Here is a 9,318-nt window from a genome sequence, read left to right as displayed (position 1 = left end):
AATCCACAGTCCCTGAACTCACAAGGGAAAGGAAACATGTAAGTACCTTACAAGACAAGAACCATAATAAAAGTTGTTCAAAGTCCTACGACAGCATAAAAATGGGAGTGTTCCCCTCGATTCCCTCAAGCTTCACAGAGGAGTTAACATCTGATCCTAGGGTCCTGGGATCGAGGCCCACATCGGGCTCCCTGCTCCGCGGGAATCCTGCTTCTCCCTCTCCCACTCCCTCTGCTTGTGTTCCCCCTCTCACTGTCTCTCTCTCTGTCAAATTAAAAAAAAAAAACTTTAAAAAAAGAAAACCTGTAATTGTCCCTGTTCTCTCTTTTTTTTTTTTTTTTTAAGATTTTATTTATTTATAGCAAGAGAGAGCACACACGAGGAGAAAAGGGAGAAGCCGACTCCCCGCTGAGCAGAGCAGGGAGCCAGACAGGACCCCGGGATCATGACCTGAGCCGAAGGCAGGCGCTTAACCGACTGAGCCCCCTGGGCGCGCCATGTAATTGTCCCTGTTCTAATCTGAAACTTAGTTTTTGTTTTAGTTATTAGTTGTGGTCAGCCTCCCAAATGATTGGTAAATAGCACTTAGTAAGTGGTAAAATGTGCCGAGCTAGGACAGCACAAGACTAAATCTCTCCCTGCTTTTTAAGAACTAACAGTGCAAAACGAACAGGAGAAAGCTACTTCCAACAGCAGTCGGCGCCGTCCCGCACCGTCCTGGCAAGAGGCACGTTTGCCATTTTCTCTTAAGAGAACAAGGGGGCATGTGGACAATCAAGCCATTTCAAAATAAGTCTCTATTGCCGTTCTATTGCTGCAATCCCAGACGTTCTTTAATTCTATTTCAAACAGGTGTCTGTTCATGTCTTTTCTTCTGTTTAGGACCTTCTGTAAACTTTCAGAATTGAACCGTTTTGTCAATCAGCATCTGCTAAACCCTGGGCCTACATAATATCAGTAAATGTGCTTCTATTTAACTCTCTATTTACAGTCATAAGAGAAATAAACATATAAAATAAATGCATCTCAATGCATAGCTGCGCAGGAGTACAGATGTTTTATTAATGAAAATGAATCCAGCTTTTTGTAAGTCATGGCAGCAATATAACATTTCATTGTTTGGTTCTGTGCTAGACAGTCCCTGCTGTTTCTACATAGAAATTCCTGTAATGCTTAATGGACATCTGGAAGAATTCAGCCAATTAATCGAATTCATGTAGGAGCTAGGCTAATGGCTGTCTGAAAAGCAGATTACATTAAATCAAACTTGCAATATGAATGAAAGCACTTAATCATACATGCAACATTCATTAGATGCGACACAGCAAGTGTTTTGATTACTTTAATAAAAGATCAGGTAAAGTGCATCAGCTGAACAGATTGAAAAGACAGCATGCTTACAAATGTTTGATTATGCTGAATATCAACAGAAACAGTGCCAGTAATTTAGAGCAAAACATATTTGTAGGCGTCTAGAGCTGGTGAACTCAGTGAAATCCGGGGCCTTTGCTCGAAACAATAATTAATATATGATAACACTTTAATCAGATGTCAGGAAAAGAGACAGATTGCTGGAAGTTTAGTAATTTATAGTCATTGGGCATCTTCATGGTTTGAGCGACTTGAAGTCTCCTTGAACCCCAATTTCATTTACTTTGAGGTACACAGTTTTCCGCTGGCTTTAGTGAGATCTAATTGACATATAACACTGTGTGAGTTTGAGGTGCACAATGTGATTGATAGACGTATAAATTGCGAAATGAATATCACAATAAGGTTAGTAACACATCCATCACCTCACAGAGTTACTTTGTGTATGTGGTGAGAACATCGAATGTCTACTCCAAGGCACACGGTTCTTGAGTGAAGAGGTATTGCTAAACTAAAAACGTTGAATTAAAAGGTCAACTTCATATGTCGGCCTTTAAAATCTCATGTCAGGAATTAAAATGCTATTCTTAATGGTTGTTCCTACCTTCTAGATTCATGAATACTTCCCCCGCCTTCTCTTCGCTAATTATCTCATTGATTTTTCCCTGATACTCTGCAAAATGAAACCTTATAAGGGACATTTCCTACGTAATATTAATGTAGCAAATGCCACTTGCAGGTTTTTGGATAAAATAAACAAAGATAAAGGATTTTTGGCATATTTCTCTCTCTATATGTACACAAGTATAAAGAATCTCCTCTTGGTAAGTACTTTTAATATTAGACGGGACAGCCTTTGGAGGTGGTAGAAACCACTTCTTCCTGGCATTTAACAGAAAGGACTAATTGTATCTCTCTAGACTTATGTGTGATCCTGAAAGCAGAAATAGACATAGGACCTTTGAAGTTCTGTATATACATTTTATTCAATTCAAGCTCTTGAATACCTAGCAAGTACTCCATTGTTTTAGATGCTGTGGGTGACATCAAGATGTGAAAGGTGTGGGTCCTCGCAGCCACAAGGAGTTTATAGTATTCAATCCATGAAAAGACACAAAACCCCCAAAGCAATAGCAATAACAAATGAGAACAACACAATCCAGAATATATTCCAGCAGAAGGTATAGATTTATAAATTCTGTAGAAAATCAGAGAAGAGCTAAAATAATGTGGAAGTTTGCATTAGAATTGCCTAATTCACTTGATAAGAGATATAATTTAAGAGAATTAAAATTTCATTATTCCAGAATTAAGCATTACAGAAAAATCTATGAATGCTGTTTTGCTTTTTTATAGAGACTTAAGACAGTGAGTGTGTCTCCAAATACTTTTCAAATATCAAATTGCACAACGTATTTTTAGGCTAAATGAGTTGATTGTTTTTACAGCAGGCTAGAAATTCTTCCTCTTCTTAATTTTCTCCTGTTGCATACACATTCACAAAAAGGGAGAGAGAAACTAGCTGGCCCAGAATATAATCAGCATTTATACTCTACCAACCAAATAATTATTTTTCTACCTATGACCTCTTGAATTTTAGCAACATACTAAGAATATAACCAGGAGGAAAGCTACATTCAATACTACTGACTTAAGACTTCCAAAAACATTTAGCTCATATCAGTTACTTCAAAATGTCCCGTCCACATTGCCAGCTACTTAACCTACACATAATTTAAAGAAATGGCATTGTGTTCTGAACTATGTGCTTTGGCCATTTATTTGTCCAGTCTCTTATTGTAAGGGGTCGTGTAATCTTAGACTTCCAAGTTGTCAATGCTTCTGTTTGGAGAATGGAATAATTATTTGTATTAGCTCAGGGAGGTTGAGACAAACTAAAAGACTTTGTTTCTCCCCACTGGCAAATCTTCACCTATTTATTTGACTGATCAGGAACTGTCACTTCAAATATGTTTTTAATCTCTTCTGAAGCATTAAGTTTGACATCCGTCACCCTAGAGAACCTTCTATGATGGGATTTCACTAATAATTCCTATCTGTCAGTCTATTACTACCTATCTATCCAGCTATCTGTCTGTATCTTTAATTGTTCTAAAATGTCTTCTGTGACTTTGTTCTTCAGGCAGTTTTGAGGGGGAAAAAGCAGCTACATGATCTACTCCTATTATGATTTGTGGTCATATTTTCCCGACATTTGTGATCATACGTTTCTGAGATGCCTGAAAAACTGTTTGCATCTAAAATGTATCCTTTGATATTCCTCCAACTCATTTTTTTAAAGATTTATCTATTTATTTTAGAGAAAGAGAGAGAGAGAACAAGAGCGAGGGGAGGGGCAGAGAGAGAGAGGGAGAGAGAATCTCAAGCCTACTCCCCTCCACAGGGCTCCATCTCACGACGCTGAGATCATGACCCCAGCTGAAACCAAGAGTCGGATGCTTAACGCCTAAGCCACCCAGGCTCCCCTCCAATTAATTTTCTTAAAAAGAACGTGGGGTGGGGCACCTAGGTGGCTCAATCGGTTGAGCGACTGACTTTTAATTTCCACTCGGGTCATGATCTCAGGGTTGTGAGATCAGCCCCAAATCGGGCTCCACACCCAGCGCCAAGCCTGCTTAAGAGTCTCTCGCTCCCTCTGCTCCTCCCCATCCACTTGCATACACACTCTCTCAAAAAAACCCAACAAACCTTGGGGGTGGAGGAGGTAGAGTCACTACGCATCCTTTGAGCTGTGTCTGGGAAATGCCCTTTTCCCCACCATTCTGGAAGAAAATATTACTCTAATTTAGAGTCCATCCAGTACTTTGCCCTAATTCCTACATAGAACCTACAGGAATAAGACATGGGAATCCTCTAATTAGATCAATTGCTTGCCTCATTGTGTTTCTTCTTTCCTGTTTTATGAAAACTATTTAGATGATCAAAGGACTTGTGATATCTAGAGTTCTCCCTTCTCAGGCAGCAACCCTATGAGAAAATTGGAAAGCATTTTATTCAAACCCAGGGGTTTTATATTCTTGATTTGTAATTCTTCTATCAAAGATTTCATCCTGGGAATGCCTGCGTGTCTCAGTTGGTTAAGCAGTGCACTCTTGGTTTCGGTTCTGGTCATGATCTTGGGGTCATGGGATTGAGCGCCCCCCATCGTTGGGCTCCACGCTCAGTGGGGAGTCTGCTTGAGATTCTCTCTTTCCCTCTGCCTCTGCTCCCCTCACCCCCACACCTGTTCTCTAAAATAAATAAATAAATCTTTAAAAAAAATTGTTTCATCCTCTGAACCCAGCTAAGGGTGGGATGGGACAGAGAGAAAATTGTGATTTCCTGCCTAATCACTGGTTTAAAAAAAGTCTTTGTTGTTCATTCTGAAGCCTTCCCTAGGGGTGATTTTCAGGAGTAAGTGTTTCACTGTTACTTTGGTTAAGGTGACTTGCTAGTTGTTCATTTTCATGATTTTCCATGGTATATTTTCTAAAAATAATGATAATGCCATTTATTGAGCCCTTACATTGGGTCAGGCATGTGTTGGTATTATTTACAGTAAAACTGTCATCACAACTCTCCAAGGAAAGTATTATTTTAAGGACGGGGAAACAGGTTCAGAGAGGTTAAGTAAGTCATTCAGTGTAGCCTAGCTAGCAAGTTGCACAGCCAGGACAGGAAATCTGGTCTCCCCAACTTCAAGGCCTCTCTAGCTAACTGATTTACTCAACATTTTCTTTTCATTGTGTACTTTATGTACTCCTCAACTCACTTCTTACTATGTTCTTTCATCATGTGCTTTGATGCATTCTAAGAGTACTTTTATGAAGAAATGGCTGTATAGTAGATAGAAAAGGGGCTCATATCTTTAAATCCTACAATGGAGTCTTTTATCAGCAGTTCCAAAGAGAAGAGCTCAGTCAGGATTTGGCTTGCAGATACATAAAAAAAAAAAACAAAACCTAGATTAACTCCTAGAGCCTTGTCAAGCAGTCTCTACGTGCGGATTACTTTGAGTTTGGAAATAATGGAGATTAGCACCTCTAGGCTCAGTCCAGTTTGGCTCTAAAGACTTCTGGAGGGCAATTAGCTCAAGAAATATAAAATCTAGTTTTATTTAATTACTTGAAATCACTTCTTGAATACCTTCTATGAGCAAAACCCTGTGCTAGGTAATTTGTAGATAGACCCAGTTCCTTCCCTCAAGGGTGTTCACAATGTAATGCAGGAGAGAATACATTCTCTTAGCACAAACACAGGACTTGTGGCTAGAGAGCATGAATGGGAGGTCAGGTAGTGACATGTAGTCGTGATGGTGTCCAGTAACGCCCTCATGAAGACCCAAGTTATGAGCTGGCCCTCGAGAGGGTCCTTAGTTAAGATTAGACCATATACAGGTGCTCAGGCAATAAAGCAGATCATATCTGAGTGAGTTCTGGGTGGGTTCTTGGAAGCAATCTATGATTCTTTACTAGTGAAACCAGAAGAGGTCACAAAGAAGTAGAAGTGGAAGGAAGTTGAAGGTAATCTCAGTAAGCTTCCACATTCACTGGCAAAACAATATTTCTTCTTAACATCCAAACGGAAAGAAAAAAATAAACAAAAAAGAAAATGGCCATCTTGAAAGGAACTGGGAGAATAGATGGCAATAGAGTTTTTATTTCCATTAGCTCTCATATCTAAGGTTTCTAAAGTGCTTTACAAAATATTATGCCTCACAATACTTTTATGAGAGAGGCAAGTGTTATCTCCATATAAAGGTGGGGGAAAGAGGCACCGGGGTTTGCTTCTTTTATGCCAAGTGAGGCCAAATATTTTGTGGAGTATTTGAAATGAGACTTGAAAACAGAGAAGCAAAGAGAGAGAAGGCTGGAAGAATTTGTAATTGAGGGGCATAATTTCCTACCACATAAGTGTCTAGAGAACGTTAATATAGTGAATCTTCATTTCCAGTGAAGTGGAATGAAAGCCTTGAATTGCTTCAATGCACCACATCGTGCAAATAGCAATTTCAGTTTCAGAAAATCCTCCACTCATAGTAGAGTTGTTCAGTGAGAATGGTCATGATGAGGATTTCACACATAATTGTCCAAAACATGTTCGCAATTGTAAGCTACATATATCTCTGCAGAGTGTATCTATACAAATGTTCTCAGTTGAAAGATTACATATTTATGGGTGTAGGCTCTTAAAATATACTAAGGGATATCTAGTATGTTTCATCTCCACTCTGTTATTTATACAAATATTGTTTTTCTTTCCTCTCCTCACCTGTATTCTCTTTCATTTTGGAACTTTCTTTAAGGGGATCTGCCCAGGGAAGACAGATGCCATAGCTCAGTAAGAATAAATATTTATTGTCCTATTTTCTTCTTTATAAAAAATATATGAAAGATAAATACATACTGATTCCCTTTGTGGAAAGACATGGAGTCTCAACATTCCCATGAGGAAAGGGGTGCTTTTAGTTATTTGTTTTTATATTTTTCAGTGGAGTGTTTGAAGTCAAACGGTTAGAAAGTTAGATTGTCTGTCAATAAGTTTCTGACCAAACAAGGAATAAAACCTATTGATCTTAACACCAAGTTAGGACTTTTCAAGCAGTTAGTGCAAATGAATATACTGTGTGGCTCTTTTTAAAAATTAACTAGCACTCCTATTTCATATTCCATAAGGGATTTGAGGTAACAATGCTGCTTTCCATGTTAAGCTAGTTTCAAAGGTTTAATCACAATGAAACTCTTTTGGGGAGCAAATCAATCTCTTTATTCATAATAGATTTGAAATTATTAAAGCTGCTGACATCTGAGTGTCAGCTTGATTTTGAAGTTACAATGTACTATTTAAGGAATTATATTTAAGTATAGCGGTAAGTCTTTCTTAACTGGTTTAGGGGAGAATTAAGCCCTAATGCCCTAAGGCATCCATTGTATGTAACAAATGAACTTTCCCCCTGCGCATCTAGAATGGCATTAGTTCTGTACCATCCTTGGGAGAATTGAGAAGATAGTCAAATAATTTACTGTGTACTATAGCTCAGATGAGGAATCTTAGGTGCAAATGTTAAGGTTCTGTGGGTTCAGGCTCTGCATTTCCACCCTCTCTTAACAACCTCCCCTCCCTGGCAAAATATTAACAAGTAAGCCTGCTTTATTGGAAAGCATAACACTCCTTACATATAAGCACAGTAGTTACAATGTACCACGGTAGGTAAAAGTTTTATTAATGACAGGCAACTCTGTTAGACAATAGCAGCCAAGCCAATGTTCTAATTATCTCTATGTACGCTCCCTAGAGGACTATCAAGGAAGTAAAGGAAATATAGCCAACCTGGAGACAGTCTATCCTATTCTCTCACAATAATACCGTCTTCTTTAATAATCATTTCCAACACACACACACATACACACGCACGCACGCACACACATACGCACACACACGTGCATACAGAGTAATGTTTTCCACTAAACAAGCATGGTTGATATTTAGGCAATAGAAAATAAAAAACCAAGAGAGATGTTACTATAAGTGATCTCACGAGCCATCATGTCGTTAAGTTAAAAAAAAATAAAATCAACTTACCAGTAAGAACAATGAAGAGTAGAGACTATAATGATATCATGTTAAAAATATTTACTCTAGGGGTGCCTGGATGGCTCAGTTGGTTAAGCGACTGCCTTCGGCTCAGGTCATGATCCTGGAGTCCCAGGATCGAGTCCCACATTGGGCTCCCTGCTCAGCAGGGAGTCAGCTTCTCCCTCTGACCCTCCCCACTCTCATGCTCTCTCTCTCTCATTCTCTTTCTCAAATAAATAAAATCTTTTAAAAAAATAAATATTTACTCTAGTCTTTACACATGTTTCTCCTGGATTTCGATCAATTCATTAATGGATAGTGAAATTTTAACTATACTCTATTAGTAAAAGAGATACTTTTAGTGAGTAAACAGTGACAATTTTTCTATTTATTCTATCCATGCTGCCTTGTATTTTCTGAATTACTGTTTCGTGAGCTATGGGGATTTGGTGCTATAAATGCTGAGCAAAATGGCTTCCAAGCAAAAAAACTATACCTACACTCTCCCAATGGGTGAATTATTCCCTGGGAGTTATGACTGAATTTTGGAATCTGGGTTTGTTTGTTTGTTTGTTTGTTTGTTTGTTTGAAACAAAAGACTGTCCATGTCAGTTCAAGCTAAACTTGGTTGAAATTCAGATGTAGGAACCCCAAAGGGAAGTGGAAGGTTGTTCTTCTCTCCTCATTCTGGAAACCTGTTTTGCAAGCCCATTAAGTGTGTTAGCTAGCCCAGTACTTCTTTTGATTGCTCCCAAATTAACATACAGTTTTAGGTAAGTGTCACTTAATGGAGATGAGCCACAGATTTCGAAGGACATCATATAAATGTGAGCAAGAGGAATAGCATGAATCAATTTATGTTTTATGCAATGGCACAGTAATGAATAGTTTGTTCCTTTATCTTGAAATATAAGATTATCATTTTTCTTAAAGCACAGTGATCCTTCTGCCTTAGTATAACACATAACAACTTTTCCAATGAAATCCTCTCCTATCCATTGTACCTGATTATTAACCTCTGATATAAAACTCAATTTCAACTAAATACTTATGTAGCAGGGAATCTGGTGTTATATGTACTGTAAGTACACATGAAGACATTTTTTGTTTTGCTCCATTTCCTATTGATGTAACACAAAATATTACTTATGACATCTAGTGCAATGATTTAGGTAATGTCACCAGTTAAAGCTATGACATGGATATAATACATAGTTTCAGTTAGCCTATCGGACACAAATCTTCAGGAAACTAGGCTTTATTGGTTCAGATACTTGCCTGCTTGCTTTACAGAACACTTTGTTAGGTGAGAGGAAGAATAATGTCTCCAATTGAAAAACAGAGGGAGTTTGGGGCTGGCAGAATGCAATT

This window comes from Mirounga leonina, unplaced genomic scaffold (genome assembly GCF_011800145.1).
Source record: "Mirounga leonina isolate KUSES-001 unplaced genomic scaffold, KU_Mleo_1.0 Mir_83, whole genome shotgun sequence".
NCBI lineage: Eukaryota > Metazoa > Chordata > Mammalia > Carnivora > Phocidae > Mirounga > Mirounga leonina.
This window is presented reverse-complemented; position numbering follows the sequence as displayed.